This window comes from Ischnura elegans, chromosome 7, assembly GCF_921293095.1.
Source record: "Ischnura elegans chromosome 7, ioIscEleg1.1, whole genome shotgun sequence".
Classification (NCBI taxonomy): Eukaryota; Metazoa; Arthropoda; class Insecta; order Odonata; family Coenagrionidae; genus Ischnura; species Ischnura elegans.
In genome coordinates this window covers 60594503-60605333 of record NC_060252.1, presented here as the reverse complement: position 1 = coordinate 60605333, position 10831 = coordinate 60594503, and the positions used below count along the sequence as shown (strand labels likewise).

At 38.1% G+C, this 10831-nt stretch overlaps 1 non-coding gene across 1 annotated transcript; it reads right to left on the bottom strand.

Annotated features, from left to right (window-relative positions):
• Window positions 1–10476: 10476 nt before the first annotated feature.
• Window positions 10477–10558, bottom strand: Trnas-gcu. Its single transcript has one exon. It is a non-coding gene; the product is annotated as a tRNA-Ser (tRNA).
• Between the last annotated feature and the right edge of the window lie 273 nt (window positions 10559–10831).

Here is a 10831-nt window from a genome sequence, read left to right as displayed (position 1 = left end):
ACAACTTGTAATGTTCCCCTCCAAATAAATCTAACGTAACCGGTGGAATACTTTAATTAAAATTAATAAAACTAGTCTCCATTCCTCATTCATGCTACATTTATTCACTTCGGCCTATTTCAACTACCGACAAATTGAACGTGGTTGTTGCCTAACATTTCGAATTTCCGACTGAACTGCCGGAATCTGCCGTTTCCATTCATCCTGCTCATGCTAGTGAAATAATTTCCGGACGCAGCGCCGTTCGAAGCTTAACTAATCACGGACTTCAAAACCGTGAGGTCTGCTCAATCGCTGGAGAAAGGGATCAATCCGAAGTTCACTGGCTTACTCTACATGTCCAGACAACATTGAGGCGCGTGAAACTTGTGTTTCTGCCTTAGAACTTCTCCTGTTTTGTCAAGGTTGCATTCACCATGGGGTCTTATCCGACCGGGAAAAGGTCCTCGCCTGGTACCTATTTTATCACATCAATTGCTATCAATCACATCAATTAACATAGTTCTCGCAAAGTCCAAACCGTAGTTGTACTTCAATTAAAACAACATCCCTTGACGCTCAAACTTTATTCCTCATTTTTCCAATGAAGGGACTCTAGAATTCTCTAATATACTAACACAAGTATTTTCTCTATTTTTTTTTCTCTATCCAATCTCAGTTAGATTCATGTATGCTACACAAATGCGAAAGCTCATGATATTTCAAGTGAAATTTTCCTCCAACTGATTAATGCTTATTAGCTCGTCACAGATGTTGTTCATTGAAATACTACCGTTATGAAAGAAAGGAAAATCGATGATCCACTTGATATTATTAACCAAATCAAATAGTTCATCTATAAGGGTAGCGTTATAAATGGTTCAAATTAACTCCTTAAGCTTCTAATACCGATAAAAAAATACATATTATCTACTACTTGAGATACGTATGAATGCAGACGGTAGTTATCGCAAAAAATTGCAAATTTGAACCAACAGGTTTCTTCTCAATGTTTTCCATTTGCGACAAAAGTTCATAATCCTCCTTCTATATCACTTTTATGCACGTATAGTTATAATTATCCACGTTCATATTTTAAACTTGGTTCTAAAATAAAATTGCCTTCACTTGAACGAAATGGTTAATATTATCACCGCATCTGAGGTTGAATATATTTAAATAATGAAAACTATAGTGTTTAATAAGGTAATCCAGTAATTAATTTATTGAGGGAAAGTTTTCGACGTCAGGATATCAGTTATTTTTATGCCGTAGGCAGTCATTAACAGGGAATGAAAAGCCGTGAACCCCCCCCCCCCCCCCCACCGAAGGCTATTCTGTGAGAGATCGCATTTGTAAGGCGGTCTCTCACTGCCAAATTCACGTTAAATCCCGTTTAAGACTCGTTGAACAAGCTTTCTTGAATGAAAAAGACTTCATGTCAATCATCACGACTGCGGAAATTTTGTCTTGAATGCTCTTGAATGCCTTTGTTTCTATAAAATTTGTCTTTTTTGAACGGTTCTAATTTATGTTGAATACCGAATTGTGTTGAAGAGTTTCAATTAATCAGTGGTGGTTTTCTAGCCTTCCCAGGACTACCTTGGAGAATGGATCAGTATTGACAACATAGCCGTTCGGGTGAGGAACGATTTTGAAGCTTTCATTAAATTTTACGAGGAACTAAGGTGTTTATACGAAGTGAGCTCCCCAAAACTACACCTACCACATGAAGCAGAAAATAAGTTCGGCACTGCAAGATATCGCTACAAATTTTTTGCCTATAAATAAATAAAGTTATGGTTATAATTTTCTCGGTCATGCTTTACGTTACTCCGATCACGTTGAATAGCGTTATTCTACTCGGCGGAGATGTTTACTGGATTTACACCCCGTGTGTTATCTGTGTAGACGACTGTTTCACCGTCATTGCATCTGGCTTCGTCAGGTCACTGTCATACAAGTCCAATCTAACGATTTGATCGTTGGATTATTCTTCCTCGTAGGATAATCCTCCAAAGTTGTTAGAATAGCAATGTCTGATGCCTGGTTTTGCAGATGGTAGGACCCGCCCACCTTTGTGACGGTCGGGATTCCTCATCCATTCCCTTCACTACCAATCCCGTCCCAGGATATGTCGTCGGGCTCCTATCGCGGCGGCGCCTCCTTCCTTTCTCCTTCCTCCCCCTTCTGGGTGCAGAGGTGAAAAACTCGCGCTTACAGACCCTGCCCCGGGAGTGTATCAGCAAGAGCCCGCCCTAGGAGTCTCGTTCCCACTGTCATAAGTCCAGCTGTAAGAACCCGACTACAATACCGGCTAAACAGTCGTCTGCAGTGGTGGACACGGTGTAAATCCCGTAAACCTCTCCGCTGAATCTTCGCCTTACCGCGAAAGCCTACACAAGGTTATTAAAGTCAATTCAAGCTTTATAAAACAGTATGAAAGGTCGTTCAACTCGATTAAGGAAATGTTGAATAAATACTCTTGAAAGACCATCACTATTTGTCTTGAATCTCATTTTAACGTTCCAGACTACTTATTCCACGTTATTTGTTCAAGATATCTCGAGTTGCGTGAAAGATGCTTTACTCTAACTGACCCGTCAAACCTGAATTCCTCTCCACGTTCATGAATGTCCAAGGTTACAGGAAAAACTGGTTTCGTAAATATTTCCCTAAAAATGTTCCCCAAATTTGGCATTTGTATTCCCTGTTTTCGTATAAACCGGGTTTTCAAAATGAATACCGGGGTTTTTACACTTAACTTATAGTTATAAAAGATGCATTAAACGCAATGCCAACTCAACTGTTCTGTTTGCTGTAAAATATGCCCATAGAGAAAAAAAAAATTATGAAGTGCAATGCACCCAATGTTTCCACCGCCATCGCGTAGAAAGAGATAGCATCAAAGATGGCCTCAAGTTAACAGAAAGAGTTTTGTGTTTTATAGTTAACAGAGACGGAATCTGTAGGTACTGAGCAATATGTGTTTCAACTAAGTTCTGTTGTGATCCTCCTGGTGATAATAAAACCCGTGCATCCACTAGCAGGTGGCCTTTCCGAATTATGAAAAAGGATTGAAGCCGTTGTTGCAACAACACTCGTGGACAACAATCAACGTTTAGTAAAAATTCTCATATACTCTTGACACGTACTGAGTGTCGGTTAATACTAATATTGTACACATGTAGGCATTTATGCAAAATTCATTGAGTTACTCTTTCATTTGACGCACGATTTAGAGTTGCAAGTTTTATTGCATTAAATTTAAGAATGCGTTAAAACCTCGCTATTCGTTTTGAAACACCCGGTAATCACTTTTCGCAAATTATTTACTCAACTTAATTTGTTCTATTTTATGGAGTCCCGACTAGGTTCATGGAGCTCGCATTTGCAAAGACGAAAACATCCATGAAAACAAGTCACGATTTTCTTAAAAGCAGGTACTGCGAACAGATGAGAGAATTTGATTTTTTGGGAAATACTCGAGTTTCCGAAGAATGGGCTGAGTGAAGTTACTCTCATTTCAATCTTTCTTACATTTATGAGTATGTCTTGTTGAAAAAAAATCCTGAATATCATAGAGACTACAGCATATTAAGTGGGCTTAGGAATGGGCATATATAATGAGCGAAGGGGAAAAGGAACATGGGACAAGCGTCTGAGGCAATTAATAAATGATTGTGACTTGCACAGCTCGCTGAATATTCCATTTGGACGTACTTAAAATTCTATTTCGTGCTACCTACTTTGCATAATGATGAACTTAATGCCGCAATGCCATAGTCCCTTGCTTCGGGCTGAAGGAGGAAGAAATAAAATGTCTGGCTTCCTTGTCCAAAGCCACGAACTTTGCTCATATTGCTCTAACACTTTTTACGATTTTTCTCCTTCCTATGGCAGTAGACGTGAAGTCATGCACCGACGGTATCTGCAATTTTATAAGTCCTTAGTCGCAAAAGCTGGACTAACTCCCGGGGAAAAATGATTCCGTTTCGATTTAATATTTTCTTTTCGCTTTCTCGTACTTTGGTCTCATTTTTAAAATTGCATAATCAATAAAATATGTATAGAGTTAGGTAACAAGTTAATTCCAAGTCGATGAATTTGCAATTTTATTTTAATTTAAGTATATCCATTGTAATCTTTTCCGTACCTTTTCATTATTTCTCGAGAAGATTATTTCTTCTTATCTCCTAATCATCTCTTCTGGATGACATAATGTTAGGCGAAATAATTGACTGGCTTGTTGGTAAATTAAAAAAAATTCATTGAATTATTAGAGTTTTAAGGATATAAAAAGGAATTGTCACTTCTGTGGCCGAAGCTGTTGACTGTACTTGATACAGCTAGTTCATACCCATTTAATATTCCAAGGTATATGTCTCTATCATTTGAGTGCTCATTCATCTTCTTAGCAAGTGTATCTGCTTTTTTCAATAAACTTCCTTGCTCCTAGTTTAATTTTATTTGATGATATTCTATAAAAAATATAATTACACTTGCCATCAAAGTAATAAAATTTGGGCATTAAAAAAGAAGGCTTTTGGAGAGCCACTAGGTAGCCACTGAAATCCACGATAGGAAGAAGTACTCCAGTAAACCCACTCCAATTAGCTCTAAATAAGATTCTTAAAAGTTCGATCCCTGACTCCCACTCTAAGACAGCTGCACTTCTGCTTCAGTTTCAGTCATATTTTCCCTTCCTTAATTACCCGGTTAAGTCATTCAAAAAAATACGGTATTCTATATATAATTACCCGGTTAAGTCATTCAAAAAAAATACGGTATTCTATATATTGGTGCCTTAGTTTACATTCATGGGAGAATTATGTATATTTCCCCACTAATCTGACCTTTCTGAAATTATCACAGAGAAAAATAATGACAAAAGAAGGTTGTTCCATCTCATTTGATAGAATGCTGTTGCGTGTACACGGATGCAGCGTTAAAAAGCCTTATTTCCACTTAAAATAGAGTTTAGCCGTTTCCTCTACGGTGCTTGTGAATGTAAGTAAGAAATGGGAAAAATTCCATCTCACTGCTTATTTAGGTCAGCTTCTTGGGTTTTTTAAAAATTCTCCTCGCCTGAAAAAACCTGGAAGAGGTAATTTACATACTTTACTCCAGATTGTCATGGCAGAAATTTGGAATGGTGTGCTTAACTCGGTTGGGTTGCCAGCAAAGAAACGACCCAACTTCATGAGACTGTCATCAATCGCCTGAAGGTGGAGGAGAACTGTTTACCGTAGTTTCTGCATGTAGTACATCCTTAGTGTCTCGCGGCAAAAAATTCGTTTATGGCTCTGATTCATGCTCTTAGAACCTCGCCTTCTCCATTAACCGCGTAGAGCATTGCTTTAAATTATTTTATTTTCCATCTAACGATGAAAAATTAACATTCGTACTCACATATATACTCGTCTCCGGCGCAAACGAGGAAACGTTGACCATTGTTAAGTCTTTACACGGGTTATTTGCAAAATCCATAAATAATATATGGTGGTTCCCGAAGGCTTTATGCGAGATTTGAACCAGGGGTTCCTCTGGTAGGTGGCCAAATACCGCACCCATTGGAGTACCACTTCATCAACCAGACTCAGTCCATACCAAAGGAATATAATTACTTTTGAAGGGAATAATTCAACACTGCGTGGCTGAAGGCACCAAAGATAGGGTCGGCGGGATTATTAGAGCATTCGGAGGAAGTGATACAGGCGATAAAGGCGACCCCGTGATAAGGCCGCTCAGCAGCGACGTCATCGGAAACCTTCCCAACTCATCCCTCCACCACTCTTCCTTCCGTACTTGCCTTGCCTCTCCGCCCACTTTTGCCACTCCAAAAGGGATCCACAAAACATATTATACCAACTCGTGCACTCCCAGTTGTACTGGCTATAATCTAATCTTGTCCATCAGATATCATTTCTTATGGCAATTTAATCGAGTACCGGTACGCGTGTTAAAAGAGTGGAATGGCTGTTTCAATTCTTGTGGGTGTTTTGTCTTCTGGAATTTTAAATAAATATGTTTCAATGTTACGCTTTTTAAACATTGTGTTTATGCCGAGTCTAGCAGAATGTTGTAAGTAATGTGAAAGGTGAGGAATTATTTTTAATTATCGCTTTATGTCCATCTAAAAGGGGATAAGGAACTAATTTTTACTGCGCAAAAATGGCAAAATTTCAATTATTTACAAAATATTTGACACCCGAACACCTCTTATAAAATATATTCAAATTAAAGTGATGATGAAAATTATGAGCTTTAAACTGTAAAATTCCATCGACTTATTATAGTAACTTCCCCTCAAATGCAGCCCGCTAACATCAGTCCATAAGGTAAATGGTCAAAATTATATACTTAAAGCTGTGAAATTACACCAACTTACTATTGTAAATCTAACCTCCAACAATCGCCCAACTCTCCCATTTGCATTCTGCTAACGATGTGTCATTTTTCTTTAATTTCGAATTCATTCTCTATATTATTTAGTATCTTTCAAAAATGGCATTAGTTTTTTGAGATATTTAACTACAACTAGGAGTAGCCATCGGTTTTAATAATTCTTTGAATGGAAGTGCATATTGCACGCACCTCATTTGCTATATAAATAATTTTATATTTTAATTTTAATATTAATGTTAAAATTAAAATGTAAAATATATTAAATATATAAATTAATATTAATATCTGCCAAATATAACATTTAATATTATAATTTCATATCCGGTAGATAATATGATTCAAAAGTCACCTTTGTGTATTAAAATTAGTTTGTTCATCAAAACTAGTGAGTACTTCCAAGTTTTCCGTCATAAGTCTCCTAAAGAGTTTTTTTAAATAAAAACTTCTCAGAGGAATGGAGTATTTTTTTATCCGCACAATCGATAATGTGCGATAAATGTGAATTTGAATTCCTCGGAATGAGTCACTATCATTTATTAATCTTTTCTTTACATCTCTGAGACTCATTCCTTTTTTCTCTTTCCCTTCCCATTTAGTTCTTTTCCCATCAAACGCGACTCACAAACAGCAGCCTACATATAAATTATTAATATTAAGTCCTTTAAACTGTGAAAATAAACCGATTAAATATTGCACGTTTAGTATCAAATGATCTTCAATTTCTACCGTTTGAATGAATTTATTTTTTTTCCTTTGTAGTTTTAGAAGTTCGTAAGGTATATTGGCTCACGATGCATCGTTTTTTACACAGCCCCACTATTTATTGGGAGTGTATTGAATATATCCTAGTGTTGAAACGTTTACCTCCATCATGGGGTAGCCTTTAGCTTCACTTATTTTTCGGTTAGAAGTTATGCACGCACTTAAGTTGCTATACCAACTTTGATATTTGGTAGATAATATGCTTCCCAAAAGTCCCCATTGAATATTGAAATGGGTGCGTACTTCAAATTGTTCTGTAAAAGGTCTCTTAAAGATTTGTTTTGAACTAACAATGTGGCAATACTCTAAATAATAGCATACTTTTGTGGTCTACCCCTAAAAACTCAATAATACCATTTTTAATACACTTTAGTAATTTGCAATGAACATGAGTTAGTTTTCCTCAGTACACGCCATTTAAATTGAGTCGCTATCATCTATTCTTCTTACCTTAAATCTCTGCATCTTATTCCCTTTTTTCTCTTTTCCTTCTCATTTAGTCCTTTTCCCCTCAAAAGCAGCCCACAAACGCCAGTCCACAACGGCGGGCGGTGTACCTCTTGCCACGCCCACTTCCTGACCGCCTGGCGCCTCCGCCCGGCGCCTTAGAGCGCCACCCCTCGCCCAGATTCGCTTCCTTTCCCCGCCTCCGCTCTCACTTTCCGCCGTAACTCAAAGAGGGCGCCACCGTTTGTTATTCGCAGCCATCCATGCTACCTCACCCTGGGATCGCTTAGTTACCGCCTTTCCAGCCTTTATCATGCGCTTCTTAACGTCTTGTCCCGATAAATGGCCATCATTCATTGTGATGCATCGTTTGCGATACCGCGCGGTAGGGCTAGCTGGTATATATACATCGAATTGGGATGGTGTTGGCAGTGATGTAGGTTTATACCGTCACCATGGTATTCACATAATCATGCTACGGCAGATGCCACGCAGTTTATGAGCTACGAGGAGTACTAGGATATTGCAAGATTTTTAAAAGTATATTTGCGATTGGAGTTAAAACTAGATTTCTCTGTGAAGATAAATACAATATTTAAATCCCACTATGTGTACTAGAGAGATCAAAAGAGGGAAAGTTTTTCTTTCTCTCCATTTTAGCATTTCTTCAACGTCTTGATAGTATTTAAAAATATATTTCAAACGTAAAATAAAAGTTTCAATCTTTCCATGCATGAAGTATATTTGACAACGACTACTTCTAATTAATATCCAGTGCAAGATAGATAATCTATGAGCTATTGTTTTACAATTTCAAAATTAGTCAGTTTTTGCCGAAATATCGTTTACGATTTCATTAGTATGCTGTACGATGCTGTTGAGGGACGGACCAGTTCTATAGTTTTGTATTTTTCCCTAGAGAAAATAGAAATTAAAATGCTCTGCGTTGTTTTAATGATTTCTCGGTCCTCCTTATTCCATCTGAATGAGCCAGTAGTTTTTTCATTTATTCATTTTCCTGATTTGGGCTCTTTCTGTTTGCCTTCTGAAAGGATTCCCGCCCAACTGTGACTTCTTCCCCCCTGAATATTTGTAGATATTTAATGGATATTATCCCTGGCACTCTTATCTAATCCATAAGCTACTTATTTCTTATTTATTGCTTTGTCTACATATGAATGCTAAACTATTTTAGGTGAGATATGGGGTTACAATCTTTTTAATCAAAGAAACATAAAACATTTTGTATTTTCCTCTTCTCCTAATCGATGGCTACTTCGGCGACACTGTGCGGCGCATAGCGCTATGTCCATGGAAAGTTGACCAGAATGTGGCTACTTTGACGCTATTGTAACTACCGACAGGTGGATAGTTCGAAAAAAACTTTTTATATTCCCTCTGCCTGGGATGGTATTCAGTTTTTCTAACCTGCATATTTTTTATTCGTTTATCATGGTATGATAAATTTTCTACGACCTTAATTTTTTAGTTACAGCACCTGCAACACTTAGTAAAATTAAACAGTAAAATTGCGCATGTGAAGCATAGCTTTTCCAAGACAAGCATCTGGAATGTTTTATTTTTTTTAATTTCACTTAATTGGATATTTTCTATAAGAAACTGATAGCATAATATTTCGTACATTTTGCAGAAACTTTGAGGGAGAAAAATTTTTATTTTATTTATGATTTTAATGATGGTTTACATTAATTGATATAGATATGGAATTGATGTGTTTTCGGCACTCCGTGTACCTTCTAAATGGGCCAGTTTTTTCGGTCGTTCACGCGTCCAACTTGGCTCTTTCTAGTTGTTTGCTGAAGCAAATCCTTGCCAACCGTGCCCTTTCCAATTAACTTCCTCTCTCTCGAGTTCTCTTTTCCACCAGATTCCCTCGCACCTCCCATAAACTCTCTCCTCTCCAGGTCGCGCACGGTGCCTGGTTTGTTATTCGCGGGCGATGCGAGGATGAGAGGTCATTTGCACCTTCCCTGATAGGCTGGCAATTAAGGCACGAACGGAGAGAGGTGTAGGAATGCGAATACGGGGCGCACGGTTTTGTGCGCCGCTGGCGAGAGAAGGTAAGAGGTTCGGCGCCCAAGCGTGAGCGCCGAAACCAGGCAATTCCGATGAAAAATAATTAAAACATTCTGTTTCGTTAGATAATTTCTTCACGGGTCTTACTCCGGTTTAAACTTTCCATAGTTTTCCATTTTTTTACTTCTTATTCAACTAATCGTAGAGATGTTAACCCGGTTTAAAACCGCTCAATAATTAGTTTGTACAATCCGCCCAAGAAAACTGAAACACTATTATATATTGTTTCCATTAGCAGCTCTTACATTTGTTGGCCGCTGAAGTGGCGGTGTAGAGGCATCGCGTTTTAAACTGAGGGTTGCGAGTTCGAGTCCCTAGTTCAGGTTCTACATAAGACTCAAGGACCTGGGTGTTCTTGCACGTTAATCGTTGCCAAATCTTTATATAAAGGGCAAATAGCGCTGTTTTAGACGGTGTAATAAAAAGTAAATGAATAAAAATTATGTAATTCTGTTTCATCGATATGCTCGTTCACCAATATCATTTAATTGGCTGTTTCAACGTGTATCACAATACAATGAATTAATGGTGTAATAGAAAACCTTGAAAGAATGTAAAACCAAAAACATTTTTTTTTTTTTTTTTTTATTTTATTCTCAATCCACCGGATACAGCTCTTATTGGCCATTTTACACCGGGGTGTTCAACAAATGTAACAAGTAAACGTACACAAACGACCATGCCCAGGACCGGGGAAACCTACCCAGGCGGGACTCGAACCCGCGACCTCTTGTTTGACAGGCGAGAACGTTACCCCGCCGCCACCGAGGCCGGCAAAAAAACCGACGAGGATGGGATTCGAACCCACGCGTGCAGAGCACATTGGATTAGCAGTCCAACGCCTTAACCACTCGGCCACCTCGTCCTTCATATTTCTTCGGTTTCTCGTACAAGAAATGCGCAGCATATATTCCTAAATTACAAGTATTTATTGCAACATTTATTTTGGACTCTTAAGGATGGCAGTGCTAGACAAATGCGAAGTTCAAAGGTGGCTTAGGTTCGTTCACCGTTTTAACTTACCTGTACCCACCGATGACTAGTGAAGATATTCCGCTGCAATCTGAAATATTTTTCTAGCAGACTATGGCATGTGTAATATATAATATGCGAAAAATTGCCGCGTAAACGGCGGTGA